Source organism: Erithacus rubecula (assembly GCF_903797595.1).
Source record: "Erithacus rubecula genome assembly, chromosome: 25".
In the NCBI taxonomy this organism is placed as follows: domain Eukaryota; kingdom Metazoa; phylum Chordata; class Aves; order Passeriformes; family Muscicapidae; genus Erithacus; species Erithacus rubecula.
The window spans coordinates 4,898,702-4,912,566 of record NC_136677.1 but is presented as its reverse complement, the minus strand read 5'-3'; the positions used below and the strand labels follow the sequence as shown (position 1 = coordinate 4,912,566).

The 13,865-nt window shown below is 49.5% G+C and overlaps 1 long non-coding RNA gene across 1 annotated transcript in view; it reads right to left on the bottom strand.

Moving 5' to 3' along the window:
- Window positions 1-2,667: 2,667 nt before the first annotated feature.
- The window catches only part of LOC306812238, a 29,502-nt gene continuing 18,304 nt past the window's right edge, over window positions 2,668-13,865 (bottom strand). Inside the window, exon 3 of the long non-coding RNA XR_013776831.1 lies at window positions 2,668-3,448. This is a non-coding gene — a long non-coding RNA (uncharacterized lncRNA). The remainder of the gene's footprint in view (window positions 3,449-13,865) is intronic.

The following is a 13,865-nucleotide window of genomic DNA, read 5'->3' as shown; positions in this document are numbered from 1 at the left end:
GGTGCTACAGTGACAGTCACTTGGAGGAGGTCCTGGTGGGAAGCAGAGTCCATCCATCCATCCATCCATCCATCCATCCATCCATCCATCCATCCATCCATCCATCCATCCATCCATCCTTCCTTCATCCATCATCCATCAATCCATCCATCCATCCATCCATCCATCCATCCATCCATCCATCCATCCATCCATCCATCATCCATCCATCATCCATCATCCATCCATCCATCCATCCATCCATCCATCCATCCATCCATCATCCATCCATCCATCCATCCATCCATCCATCCATCCATCCATCATCCATCCATCCATTCATCCATCCTTTCATCCATCCATCCATCCATCCATCCATCCATCCATCCATCCATCCATCCATCCATCCATCATCCATCATCCATCCATCCATCATCCATCCATCCATCCATCCATCATCCATCCATCATCCATCCATCCATCCATCCATCCATCATCCATCCATCATCCATCATCCATCCATCCATCATCCATCCATCCATCCATCCATCCATCCATCCATCCATCCATCCATCCATCATCCATCCATCCATCCATCCATCCATCCATCCATCCATCCATCCATCCATCAATCCATCATCCATCCATCATCCATCCATCCATCATCATCCATCCATCCATCCATCCATCCATCCATCCATCCATCCATCCATCCATGAGCCACATTCCACCTTCCCTGCCAAAACTGGGGAAGAGAGGGAACAAAAGTCTCTTTCCTATCATGAAGAGATGATTGGAAAACCTTTCAACTCCCCTGAGCCAAGTGTGAGACACCAGCCAGCCCTGCTGCATTTCATTTAGGTGGATGTCCTTCTCAACAGCCTCTCCCAGATTTCTTGGAGCTGCTCCTTGGGAAGCTCCAGCACTGGATTTCACTTCAGCCTTGCAGCACTGACCCTGTGAAACCACAAAGAAACCACCAACACCTCATTTTGGGACTGTGGGCTGCTCGTCCCAACCTTGGGCTGTCATCAAGAGCAAATTCTGCTCTCAGCTCTGGGTCCTGGTGATGAAAATGGACCTGTTTTATACAGTGGAGCTGCTGGTGGGAATTTTCCCAGGAAAGCTGAGTGAAGAGCAGGTGGTTTCACCAGGAAAAAAGAAGAGGGGCTCAGCTGAAGGCCCTGAAACCTCCCAGCAGGAGGGGAGAAAAAGGCAGAGATGTTTGCAAGGCAAGAGGGAACGAGGCTTGCAAAGAGGAATGACCTCTGAGAGTGCTCTGAGGAGAAGCATCTTGGAAAGGAGGATCCCAGCTACAGATGTGTGAGGGATGGATCCAAGATTATCCAGCTGGGATCCAGCTCAAGTGGGCGGCTTTTCATCAGTGCAATACACTCCCTTCCATGGCAGCCCCTCTTCCAGCACTGCTCCCATGGATTAAGGAGTCCCTGCCCATGGCAGGGGCTGCACTAGTTGGTCTTGAAGGTTCCTTCCAAGCCACACCCTTCTGTGATTCCATGATTCTATGATTAAACCCCATTCTTCTTAATTTTTTTATCCAAATCTAGAGTCAAGTCACTGTTTGGTTGGTCTTATTTTGAAAATAGGGCACTTGGGGACTCTTTCCCCAGTTTGGGGGCTGAAGTTCTGCATGGGGTTGCTCAAACTTCCTTCAGTCTTACACATTTCAGGTCTCTGGACCAAAATCAGAGCTGCCAAAACCAGAAACCTCCACACACCCCAGGGGCTCAGAGTGGCAGCAGGGTGTTTGTCACCCTGCAACCTGCAGGAATTAATGGATACAGAGGAGCAGAGCCAAGATTTGCTTTTTGCACACAAATGCCTCATACAATGGAAAAATAAAAACCCAACTGCTAAAAGCCATGAAGAGCTAAACCTGCTTGATCTGCAGGTCCCCATGTGCTGGTGGAACACAGGAAGGCTCTGCAGGTGGGAGTGATGGCAGCAGGTGTTGCTGGCCCAAATTTACTCCTGGATTTGAACCTCATGATCTCAGCCTCTGCAGCAGCTTCAATTAAGGAAAATCACCCAACTAAGCACAGAGCACATCCCTGCCCTAGGCTGGGGTAGGAGGCAATTTCTGTGCTTGGAGTCAGGGTTGTTCTGCCTTCTCCTCTATCAGGAAGATGCTGTGGAGTTTTGCATTTTATTATGTTTAATGGGTTATTATTATTTTTTTTTCTTGCTGGCTGTTTGTTTGAGAAATTCCTCCCAGGGGAGCCTTTTTTTGATGGCTCTGTTGCCAGACAGAATGACATCAGACAGGCGCTCGGAGGAATGATGAAAAGGCAGAGCTTTATTTCTTAACAACAGCCTCTGGCAGAACACAGAGTGGAGCTGAGCACACTGGAGAGCACCAGCCCCTGATGCTGAGGGGGCACAGGGCAGGGGAGGAGGAGGAGGAGGAGGAGGAGGAGGAAGAGGCTGCTCTGCCCAGCTTGGGCACCAACACCTCCACATTCTCCAGGGGTGCTGCCAATGTGTCAGCAAAGAGTGATGGGGAATGGGTTTTGCTATAGGGCAGGGTTAGGTGAGAAATTGGGAAGGAATTTTTGGCTGTGAGGGTGGGCAGGCCCTGGCACAGGGTGCCCAGGGCAGATGTCGCTGCCCCTGGATCCCTGGCAGTGCCCAAGGCCAGGATGGATGGGGCTGGGGGCACATGGACAGTGGGAGTGTCCCTGTCCAGGACAGGGGGCTGGGTGAGTTTAAGGTCCCTTTCAACCCAACCCATCCTGTGATTCTGTGACTCTGCCTTTCCTCAAAGAAGAAGAAAAGGAACAGCAGAGGATGCTGATGTCCTTGCCCTATCCTAGTTATCCCTCATAATTTCCCCCTGAAGATGAGCAAGTCTCCTTTGTCCTGGTTTAGTTGAGATTTCCTATTCACCCTTGGCCCCCATTGTGGTGCTGTTACTGATTTCTCCCTAAAAATTGGTTCCAGTTTGAGAAGATCCGAGCCCTTCTTTGTAACAGGGAAATCTGAGCCTGCAGCATCTCCCAGGCTCATCCCTTACCCACCCTGGTGCACAGAGGTTCATCCAGGATGTCCTTGCTGAAGCAGCACTTGCTGGTGTGCAGGAGCTCACCCCAGGAGCTCACCCCAGTTTCTGGTGTGGGAGGAGATGCTTTGTCCCCATCCAAAGCCACTTGTCCCCATTGTGGACAACTTTCCTCCTCAACTCACCTCTATCCTGATCATCCCTCAGCAAAGCCAAGTTGCTGCTGTTCCCAGATCACTTCATGCCACAGTGTGAGTGTGATGAAGCAAACAACACGAGGCCTTGCTGATCTGTTTGATTTGAATGATTTCTTTCTCTGCAGCTCCTTCCCCAGGATGAGCATTCCAGAGCAGCAGCTCTCTGCACTGCTTGGGGTGTTCCACAGCTCCTGAATCCCTGTCCTCACAGCATTTCTGCTGATTCCTGCTGTTCCCTTCCTCATCTCAGCATCTAAAAGCAAGAGGTTAACGAGATGGTCAGATACTCCCTTTTGGATGTGGGCAGAAGACCAAGAAATAAGTGATCAAAAGTTCACGGTTGCCTCAATACCCGATTACAGACCCATTGCAAAAATCCAGCAGTTCCCTGTCAGAGCCCCTAAAAACTTGAAACTAAACTAAAAGCCATCTAAAACTGCAGTTACATCTGGCTTTCAGTTTCTTCTCACTGCCTTCTCTTTTTAAGTTGCTCATAAATTCCTTGGATACAATTCCTTTCAGGCTAAAGTTTTTTGTTTTTTTTTTTAAGTTTGGCCATCCCTCAAAAGTGCGTTAAAAAATAAATAGAAAAGTTGAGAAAATGGGTTTGGCAGTTGACATAAAGTTATTGTGTGAAAATCCTGTCCTGCCTTCACTTTCTCCAAACCAGAGCCCCCCTCAGTCACCCAGACTGCACCAGTGTGCAAACTGGGATTTGGTTGGTGAGGCCATGAGAGCCTTGGAGGGGCTGGGTGGAAGAGGACTGGGATCTCCTTCACCCCAGCCCCTTCCTCCTGGCACTTCTGCAGAGAAATTGGCCAGATGATTTTCTTTACAGCTCCTTTCCCACAGTTGCCCCCTGTTCCACACCACCATGGGATGCACCATGAAGTCAGGCAGATGGGATTTGTGGGCTGGGAGAGGAAGGGATGGAGTCTGTAACAATTCTGGGGTGGCATCAGGTAGAAAAACTTCATCTGCAAGAATTCTGAGATGGCATCAGCTGGGAAAACATCTGTAACAATTCTGGGGTGGCATCGGCTAGGAAAATCCTCATCTGTGGCAATTCTGGGGTGGTGTAAGGTAGGACAAACCTCATCTGTGACAATTCTAGGGTGGCATCAGATAGGAAAAAACATCTGCAGCAATTCTGGGGTGGCATCCGTTGGGAAAAACTTTATCTGTAACAATTCTGGGATGACATCAGGTAGGAAAATCCTCATCCTGGCCTCCCATGGTCATACATAGTCCATGGTCACACACAGTCCCCAAACTCCTTTTATTCCTCAGCCAATGTTCTGTTTCCTGAAGTGTTCAAGGCTGGACAGGGCTTGGAGCTACCTGGTCCAGGGAAAGGTGTCCCTGCCCTTAGTAGGAATGGGATGAGTGTTGAGGTTCCTTCCAACCCAAACCATTCTGGGCTTCTCTGGTTCTGGAACATGCAAAACGTGGCCTGGAAAATGCTGAACCCCAGTGTCCTCTACACACCCTGGATGGGTTTGTGTTCTCACCATTCTAAGAAGTGGCTGAGATGGTTTGAGGACAATACAAAGCTGTGTGAGGATCATCCAACAGCCTGGCTGCTCCAGAAGGCTCTCCCTCCTCTCTGTTCCCTTGCCATGCTCCTACAAGCAGATTTTGTGGGAGACTCCTCAAGAACTGCAGTAAATAAGGCTGTAAAAGAGTATTTTCCTTCTCCTGTCTATTTTGTAAAGCACTGAATGATCCAGGAGCTGTAAGAAGCAGCAATGCAGCTCTAGGAAGATCAAAGCAGAGATTTTCTGGGCTGGGCATGCTCCCTTCACCCAGGAGCTGGGAACTGCCCTGGGGAACAGAGAGCTGGTTGTCAGCCCAACACAGGAGATCATTTTCCATTCATTCTCCATCCCATTGTGTGGGTCACAATGGCCCAGCCCAGTGGTGGTGCCACGCTCTGGTGGGTGACAAACAAGGGACACAGTGTGGTCCTTCCTGGGCCAGGGAGGAAGGGGAGGCATGCCTGAATTCACACATGCACAGAGGGTTTGGAATTAGGTGTTTTCTGCCTTTATTTGTGTTGGTTCTGTCCTCCAGGCTGAATCCCCAATTTTCTGCAAGTCTGCAGAGCATGGACACCCTGGTTTAACCTGCAACACACAAACACAGGATTTGAGTAAGTAAATCCACCAACACTCAGTCCTTGGGGATTTATTAGATCAAATTTCTCTTCCAGTTTTTTGAAGGGCACCTGTAGGATGCAAGACCATGTGAAACATGGTTTGTCCAACTGCAGGTATGTTGTTGGATGCTGCTGGGAACCAGAGAAAAATCAGCCTTGAAGCCTTGAGTTTCTCAGGCTTCACAAGGACAAGAAATTATAACAATAATTATACACCTGCAGGGTGTGAGAGATGTGTGAGTGTTACCTGATGTTTTGCAGAAAGCATGATTTCAAAGAGGTGTTGCCTTCTTGGACCAATGAGTCTTTTCTATTTTGTTTTTCACAAACTCTCTTATATAAATGCCATGGCTTTTCAATAAATCACTTCTTCTTGTTGCTTGGAAGGAGTTTTGTTGCTGCATTATTTGCTGTTCTTAATTAGACAGCGACACAGGCAAGTTTGGGAAGGGTTTTTAGATAATCTGCATAATTTGATGACTTTGCCTCATCTGCAGACACCTTAAAGGAGCTTAAAAATGGTGGGTTCAGAGATGAAGTAAATGTTTAAACCCTTCAGGGATGGTCTTGGAGCAGGAGTCCTGGATCCACACCCAGAGCTATGCTGGCAGTTAAATTAAGGTCCTTAATACAGAGTTTGTCTTCCTTGCAAACCCTTCCCTGTAAATGCAAACCCAACTTCACTGCCATGAACATATGGAGATTGGCTTGACCCTGAGATGTTCATACATTGGGTTTGAACAAAACCCTAAATAACTAAGAGAGAAAAAAAATCCCAATTCCAACACCTGGCATCACTTTCTCTCCTGCCAAAAATGGTTCATCTCCAGCTGGGATGGACATTGGACTGCAGGCAGCTGGGGTCATGGGAAACAGATAATCTTGAGAGGTCCTGGAAGAGCTGGTAGGGCTGGGGACATCCCTGGAGAAGGCTCTGGAGTGGTGGGAGGGTGGGACAGCACAGGCTTCTTCCAGGAAAGAGCCAGCTGAGATTGTTACGTGCTGCTCCTCGTCACTGCCAATAAAACATGGCCTTGGAGGGCTGGGGTGAGCTGGCCTTTCCTGGAAAGGGCTCTGGGTGGCTGAAATCTGGACAGCACATGTGCCCTCCTTGTCTGTGTGAACCCCTTTGCTTTCTTCTCTCCTGATCCCAGTTTTCCAAAAAAAAAAGTGGAAGCTTCCACTGCCTGCTCTGGTGCCTGTGGGCTCACACTGTCCTCCAGCTCCAGCCTTGAGAAAACACAGTCATGGGCCAAATTCTCTGCAAGAACCCCCAGAGCAGACCTGGCAGCTCCTGGAGGAGCTGGTTGAGCCCATGGACCCTGCTCAGGTCTGTGGTTCCTGAGCCAGGCTCTGAATAACTGCAGCAGCAATGCCTGATACGTGGCCAGTGCTTTTTGCTGCCCAAGTGCCTTTCCCTCATTAACCACCTCATTAGCTGATAAGGGAAGGAAGTGAGGAGTGGCTTTCCCAGCCAGAGCCACAACACCAGATGAAGGATGCATGATGCATTTCCCCAAACTTAAATTTGGCCCTTGTTCTTCTTGCCAAAACAAGCAAACAAACAAACATCTGAGACTGTTGTCGTTTTGGGGGACTAGAAGTCAGGGGGACAGTGCTGATTTTCCAAGGCATCTGCAGCATCACTTCCCAGGGCTGGAGGAGTGCTGGCTCTGGTGGAGGAACACTTGATCCAGGTACACAGCTGCCCTTGCCCTGGGCAGTGCTGACAGGACATACAACAATGGCCTGGGAAGGAGCTGAAAGGTTTTGATCACAGCTTAAGGCAGCAATCAGCAACATTCCTTTCCCTGGAGGTTACTGTGGCACAGATTAAAGCAGGACTAAAGTTCAAGAAAAACGTGGGCCAGCATTGCACAATGCTGGCAAAAGGTCCCACCATGAACTCTTTGAGATTGTGGGGAAGAAGAAATTTAACCCATTTTCCTGCTTTTTTCCTGCTGGTTTGCCACCCAGGTGATCTCCAGGAGGTGCAGGGGGATCTGGTGAGGTTTCTGATGCAGCCCTGTGATTTGGCAGTGCAAAGGGCTGAGTGATGGGGGGTTTGCTTTCTCTGACAGGCCTGGTGTCACACAGCCTGCCCTGGGGACACAGCTCACAGAAACCAAGGCAGGAGGCTGCTCCCCACAGCTGCTCTGTGGTATCCATTGGCATAGTGGCTTCACTTTCAGACCCTGCATTCAGGAGGGAAAGAAATGGGCTTGTTTTCAGAGCAATATAGCACAGAAACAGGGTCCAGATCTCTTCCCAAATGACTCTCCAACCTACCTGCACCTTCCTAACACCCCAGGAGTGCTTGGCCCTGCATCTCTGCCCTGGATTTGTTCCATCCCTCTCTCCATCAGAGACATGTTATCAATTTCCTGAAATAAATCCAACTCCAAGCCATCCTGCTGTTCCTGAGGGGTGTTTGGGTTTCAGCTCTCACAGAGATCACTGCCTGCATCTCCCTGCAGGGGATGGTGCCCATGGTCCCACTCTGAACTGCAGGTTCCTGCTGGGGAAAGCTTTTCTCAATGCTGAGAGCCAAGCAGGCAGCATGCCCCAGGTGGTTTAGGGGAAGGAGGATCCTCACCTGTGCAAGAGCACCCCACAAGTGACAAGGGGGGCTCAGGGATGGGGCTCAGCTCTCCCTGCTGCTGGAACCTGGGAGCTCAGCAAGCTGGGAGCAGCTGGGGGGTTTCAGATCCAAGCTGTGACACCCATGTCCCCTGTCACACCCCCTGCTCCAGCAGTGGCTGGAGCTGGAGCATTTCCATGGAAGAGCAGGGCTCTCTCCACCCCATGAAAAACCATTCCTGGCAGGGCAGACAATGAGGAAAGCACCATGCCCAGCACAGCTGGAATTCAGAAACTCCCCTCTCCCTTCAGAGCCTCCAGCACACAGACCACTGCCTTGTGCCTGCTTTCACCACAGCCAGATGGAATCTGAGAGATAGGATTGGAAAAATATGGGCTTGGAAAGCAGAGCCACAGCTTTGATGTGCAACCACCTCCCCTCTGCTCTTTGCTGCTCTAATAGATGCTTCCCCTCTGCCCCACGATCCAGGGGTCCCTGTGCAGATGAATTCATCACTCAGATAACTATCCAGCAGCCACGAGGCACAGGAGGCCAAGGAAAACACACATCCATCAGCAGGTCCTGGTGGAACTCTCCCCCTCCTTGAGGGATTCACCTTGGGAATTGGATTGTGAAGTGATGGCTGCAGTGAGGAGGGGTGGGAGGGAATCCATCACCCCCCAAACCCCACAGAGGATGCTGCCAGTGTCCCTGCAATGTGATGGAGAGAGGCACAGCCCAGCTGATCTCCAAAATCTCCAAGGTGTTGGTGCTGCAGGTGCTGCTGGCTGCATCAGACATGACAGAGGAGTCAGCTCACACCACTGACTTCCCTGAGCTGCAGAAAAACAAAAACAGCATCTTGGTGGTTGAAAATTTCCCCCTAAAAAGAAAAAATAAAAAAAAAAAGTGAAAGCAAGGCAAATTCCCATGAAGACACAGCTTCACCACGTCTTCCATCTTGCTTCCCACAGAGCCCCTGGCTGATCTCCAGCCCCAGCTGGGCAGCAGCACCGATTTCCCAACACACCAGATGATGAGTGGGACACAGGGAGCTCCCTCAACTCAACCCCACAACTGCAGGAATTTGTGTCCTGCTGGGCCAAGTGAGATAAAAAATGTGCCCTCCCCATCCAGGACTGGGGGGATGCTGGGACTGCAGGGGTTTGTTTGGCTGAACTGGGAGAATGAGGCAGCCAGGGGCAGCCTGGGTGGAAGGGACTGGGCTGCCCAGCATCAGGGATTAGCAGAGGGAGAATGGGTCTGGAAACCACAACCTCACTCATGCCTCAGGGATCCTGACCATCCCTCCAGCAGGAACACCTTTAATCCTGATTATCCACTCTTGCCACAGGCTGTGAGCACTTCAAGGAGTCTCTTCCACCTCATCCCAGTAAAGCCCCTGACAGAGTGCTCTGCCCAGGGCAGGGCTGGTCCTTCCCCTGATACCAGGGTGAGCTGTGCCACAGGGTTAATCCTGCAGGAACACAACCTGGACACCTCTGAGGGATGTGATGGGAGCTGGGCTCTGAGGAGGAGGCCAAAATCAACAGAGACACTGGACAGGAGCTCAGGCACTGGCTGGGAGAACAAGGATGGGATCACGATGGATCTGAAAACGTGACACGTTTGCCTGGAGTTGTCAAGGAAAATAAATTTATGTGGTGTCAGGGTGGTGGCAAAGAAGAATGAGGGAAACAACAAGAGGGTGTAGCAGGTTCTCTCAGTGCTTTGCTCCACTTCAATCCCACCCTTTTGGGTGGATTTGGATCAGATCAGACAGGAGAGGAGACATTTGGAGTGAAGTGAGGATCAAAGCCTCAGGAAGTTGCTGGCACTGATGGAATTGATGTATAGTAGATGTACATACAACATTTTCCTGTCATCCCAGCCCATTTTCCATTTTCCCTGACTCTTCCCTCCCACCAGCTCCATGACATTCGAGTGCTGTGGCTTTAAGTGCTGATCTAAGGGAAAGCTGAGAGCGTGGTGCTGCTCCCCTGCATGTGATGGATCACCAGCAACAGCCTCTCCTCCATGATATTATGGGCCCCAACCCGTGATCTTGGGAAGAATTCAAAGTCTGGCTTATCAGCAAAAAAATAATCTGGTTAAACTTAAAACAGCGAGACTCAGCTCGGGCTAGAGGATGATTTATTAAGAATCATGGACTTTGGAGACTGAGAGAGGGAAAGGAAGCCACAAACCCCACATACAGCCTGTAAAAGTTCCAGTTTATAACCCAGCACGAGGGGCTGGACAGCTCAGGCTGGAAAATCACAAAAAAAAATTCTGGGATTCAAGGTGGAGATGAGACTGCCCTGGGTTCAGAGCATGAGGCAGAATCTGCCCCTCCCTGGAACCCCCAGGCACTGCCCAGGTGAGCAGGGAGATGTAAAATCTCCCCTGATTTGGGCACTGGCTTCAAGGGGAGCTCACAGCAAAATCCCTTTCAGTGACAAATAGCTGCACTTTTTCTCCCTTAACTAGGCAGAAATGTTTCATTTAATTAACTAACAATTTGTTTAAAGCAGGCATCTCTATGATAAATATATATCTAAATATACACCTGGCAAGTTTTTTTACAAGAGCAAGACAAAAAGCTGGAAATAAAATGAAAAGAATTTATCAGGAACAAAGTGTCATCTTTGCAAAATCTTATTGTTTAGAAAAAATCCCCTTTTCCACTAGGAAGTTATGTCCCAAATCTTTGCTCATGCTTACAGAAAGCACTGCAGGCATTATTAATGATCACTAAAATCAAGGATGAAAACATCCAAACTCACACCTCCCTTTCTGCAAAAGTCTTATGTTAATTTGTAAAAGGGAAAAAACCCAACCTGGTACCTTCAGCTAGGATGAAAATATTCATGAAACAAAGCAGTGAGGCTGGATTTCTTCCCAATATCAATCTCATTGAGGCCTTATATTTGAATAAAGACCCTGAAAACAGGCAAAAAACTGAGATTGTCTCAAGGGCAAAGTCACAAAGATGGGTCCCAGACAGGGAAAATGTATTAATGAAACCAGAAATATTGTGGGAGAATTGACAGGGGAAATCTTCCCTTCCCTGCTGACTGCCCCAAAGGATTTTGCTGGGGAGTGGGTGCAGGGGCTCTGTGGGGATGGGGCTGTGCTGGGTGGGGCTGGTAAAGGGTTTAACTCCTACCAGGGCCCATTTTGGGAGAACAGCTGAGCACTGCTGGCCTTTAACACCCAAATCTGTGCCCTGCAGGATTTGGGGTGCCTGGCTGGAGCTTGCACATTTGTCTGGCTGAGCCCTGAGCACCAGGCTGGTGTCTCCCATTGCTCCCAAAACAGCAGGACCCAGCTGGGAGCTTGAAGTGTGTCCCCAGCATCTTCTCCAACTGAATCTCCACCTCCAGCTCCAAATAGTGACCACAAAATCCCATCACTGTGCTGGGAGGGACCTTAAAGATAACTCAGCCCAGCCCTGGCCATGGGCAGGGACACCTTGCTCCAATTCCTGCTCAGCCTGGCTTTGAGCACTTCCAGAGACAGGCCAAGCTCAAGGCAGCCAAATGCTTCTGGCTAAAACACCAACAGCACACAAAATGTGTGGTTTTACAGGAATGTGGAGCCAGCTGCATGGAGAGCACCACACTGTGCATCCCAAACCCCCTCCCCTCAAACTCCTGGGCACTGGAACCACTGGTCCATTGAGCTGTTCCCAGTTTCAGCTTTATTCTCTGGTCAAACACCAAAGCTCTGCTGTCCCTGATGTGGTTTTATCACTGATTTGTGCTTCCCAGAGCAATGCTGTGAGTTGCCCCCAGGCAGCTGCCAGCCACAGCAGCCAGTTCATTCCCAAAGGATCCCCAGGGGCCTCTGTGCTTTGTGTCACTTCACTTCATGGCAAGTGCATCTACTTCCTTCTCTTTGGAGGCAGAGATGAACAGCCAGCAGGGAAAACCAAGCCCAAACCCAAGGCAGCTCAGGCTGCACCCCAGGGCCCTCTCTGGGTATTTAGGACAGCTCTGGGTTTTATTCCAAGTCCTACAGGAGGAGCTTGCATCACTCTAATCCATCCAGCACTCCAGCAGACAAGTAAATAAATGACCAATGCTAAGTAAAAATCAGAGATTTTTTTCTTCCTCCTGTATTAAACTTAGTCAGTGGGTGCTGGAGAATGCTCTCACCACAGCCTAAGGCCCAGGGGAGGGATTTTCCTTGGGGGAAGCACAGGGTAGAGTTCACCCCCTCAGGGAACGCTTCAACCCCAGCCCTGAGCAGCCCCAGTCCCATCACATATCCCTGCAATGAGAAATGGAAAGGTACTGCATATGAATTCCTGAGGATTCCTCTGTCCTTTTTCTTGTCAGGTCAGCAAACCCAAGCTGAGTCTTGGGTTAAATTAAATTAGATACATTCTAGATAAACAAAACCCATTTTTCCTCCCTGGTTTAATCCTGATGATCCTTTGGCCAGCAAAATACGTTTCTCCCTTAAAACCAGGCCTCTTAACCCCCAAAATGGTGATTTAGAACCCAACCTCATCCCTTTAAATATTAATTTTAACTTTTTTGGTGGCTCTTCATCTTGCTTTGGCAAAACATCCACTGCTGAGTCTCACACATTTGTGTGAGAGAGGGATTCAAGTCAGTTGAATGCACCAAGGAAATAAGAGCCCACCCAGCCCCAGGATCTGTGCTGTGTCCTGAATTCCCAAATCCCTGCCAGTGGGAACCACGAGGCTTCAGCAGCACCAGGGGCTCAGCACCAGGAGCAGAGAAATCAGCCCCACATCCTGCATGGGGCTGACATCAGTTCCTCCTGCTTTTATTGACGTGGTCCCAGCTCTGGCCTGATTTTTTTTTTTTAATTACCTCATAATTCTTGCAGCACTCAAGAGTTTTTATAAGCCTCCTGCTTTCCTCCAGGTCAAGAATGAGTGGCCCCAGCTGCCCCGTTTTTTAATCACCAAATAGCAGCCAGCAGTAAAAGAGGAACGCAGATGCATTTCCTTGCACTGATGAGAGACCATGGTGGGGTTTAAAGGAGGAAAAATTACATTTTAAGTGGTTTTGGGGCTTTTCTTGCCCCCTCCATCTTTTGGTGCCAGGAGCTACCCAGAAAAGTGGAGATGCTCTGAAGAACAGACATCCTTCATGCTCAGCTTCAGGGTGGTTTTTGAGCAATTTAATTTTTGTCAGACACTTTGGAAATGTCTTACAGAGAGAGTAGCAATAAGAGGTGAGTTTAAACCTGGGAAGGGGAGGAGTGGGCCTGGTGGGCTGCCTGTGGGTGGTAGGAAGCAGGTGGGGTTTGGCTTTTTTTTTTGGCAATTAGGAACAGATCGAAGCTGTAAGAGAGAGGGGAGTTAGGGCTGTGTGAGCTGCAGCCAGGCAGGGTTTCTAGGGAAGGTTTCCCATTAAAACACCCACCATGCAACAAACCTGAGCTGAGAACAGAGATGGAGACAATCCCACACTGGGATGTTCCCACTGCACACAGAAGCACAGTTCTGCTTTGTGATCTGACCAACACAGAGAGGAGAAATTTCCTTCCCCAGCCAACCAGGCAGATCCCCTGGGGCCCAGAGCCACCCTCTTCTCAAGGCACAGAAATTCCTCTGCAGCAGACACCCAGCAGGCAGCAGCTATGAAGAGCAGCTTACATTATAATACAATATAAAATATGTCCCTGGGTCACTCGGTGCTGTTTGGGTTGGCTGGGGGACATGGGGACAGCACATCTCACAGCATGGCCATGCTCTGCAGCCTGGGAAACCACATCCTCCCTGCAGGGACAGGAGGAATCCAGGGATTTACCTGTGTGAGACACTTAACTGCTGGGTTTGTGCTGCTCATAAAAGTGACACAAGGCAGCCCCCGAGACTCTACAGGGCAGGTCCCAAAGGTAGGACAGGAGCTGGATTTTTGGGAAAAACTTAGAAAAAGGCTAAAAGTG